This window comes from Gavialis gangeticus, unplaced genomic scaffold (assembly GCF_001723915.1).
Source record: "Gavialis gangeticus isolate Ggan-Ray unplaced genomic scaffold, GavGan_comp1, whole genome shotgun sequence".
In the NCBI taxonomy this organism is placed as follows: Eukaryota; Metazoa; Chordata; order Crocodylia; family Gavialidae; genus Gavialis; species Gavialis gangeticus.
This window is the reverse complement of record NW_017729022.1, coordinates 73464487-73465858: the sequence shown is the minus strand read 5'-3', so window position 1 is coordinate 73465858 and position 1372 is coordinate 73464487. Positions and strand designations below refer to the sequence as shown.

The 1372-nt window shown below is 53.6% G+C and overlaps 1 protein-coding gene across 1 annotated transcript in view; it reads left to right on the top strand.

Moving 5' to 3' along the window:
• TBXAS1 (thromboxane A synthase 1) overlaps nucleotides 1-1372 on the top strand; it is a 554439-nt gene that overhangs the window by 340280 nt on the left and 212787 nt on the right. The window lies entirely within an intron of this gene.

The window sequence follows — 1372 nt, the reverse complement described above, 5'->3', positions numbered from 1 at the left end:
ACTTCAGATACTCCCAAATTCATTGGTAGGCATCCTATGTGCAGGCCTAGGCCCAGAGGTCTTGGGGTTCGGCAAGCATTCTCCATCCCAGACTCTTAAGTCTAGGACTTGAGATACTCCCTACACTCAGTCTTAGTCCACAAGAGGCTGAGAAGCAAGGGAACTTATCACAAGGGCAGTTTAGTAGAACCTATCTGAATAATACATATGGCAGTGTCCACTGAGTGCAGTGTCCCTCAGAACTTACTGTTTTTCAAGTCATGGTAAGCCACTACACTGCATACATTTCAACTTCCTTTTTACTCTTATAGTGGGGTTGCACCTTTCTTTCTCATTTTCCAGGATTCCAGTTTCTTTACCGGCCTCAAATGTCTGGGAAACATTACCAAAGGGGTCTCAAACAGTTCACCCAGAATTCTTTTGTTGGCTCCGCTCTCAGCGTGTAGTATGATTAGTGTGGACCAGGTGGCCTTATGCCTCATCTGCATATAAATATTTGGAGGATGCCAGGACTTGTGACAAAAACACAAGTCCCAGCCATGAGTGGGGGCTAATTAGCACATGGCTCCTTTTTTGGGGAGGGGGGTGTATCTGGAGTACATGCACAGACTGAGCAGTGCTGAGCTATGGGGTCACCACCATGGCTTGACTCTGCTGGGGCTAAACCCAGTGAACTATATGTGCCTGCCACTTTAAGGCCCTGGAGCTGGCAGCCTCCAGGTGCCTAATGAGGGCAGCCATTTTAGGCTCAGGGCTGCCTATATAAACAAGGCAGTTTGGCTGCTGGAGGAGGCAGCAACAACATCGCCTGGCCTGAGGGCTGCCAAGTTTCATTTGGTGGTAAGGGAGGAGCTGTAGGGGATGGCAGGAGACTCCTGGTCCTGGTAATGACTCGAAACTACACCCTGCTGGGAGTGGGTGGCCTGGTGGGGCTCCCAGTGGTGCGGGAGCCCCCAGGAAATGCCAGGCCAGTTACTACCCCGGTGAAAGGCAGGTTGGGGTGCCTTAACTCCTAGCCCTCACCTTTGGGTGGGTCACATACACCGGAGGTAGTTGGAGTGCAAGCCCCGAGGAGGGAGTTGGAGGCCAGGTGTTGCCAAGGCCGCCTGAGCCCTGCAGGGGTTTGAGACCCTGAGGAGGAGAGTTGGGGCCAAGCACGGCTACAGCCACCTGAGCCCACCTGTGGAGGGAAGCCCCGAGACCCTGAGTAAAGGGGGCATTATGAGCAGTGTGGAGCCCCCAGTATGAGGGGGGCAGCATGTGGAGCCCCCAGTGTGAGGGGGCTCAGCCAGAGAGAGACAGCTGAGTCCTGACCCCAGGAAGTCCTCCAATGCGGGGAGGCAGAGTTTGGGTCAAATATAATACCAGTAGA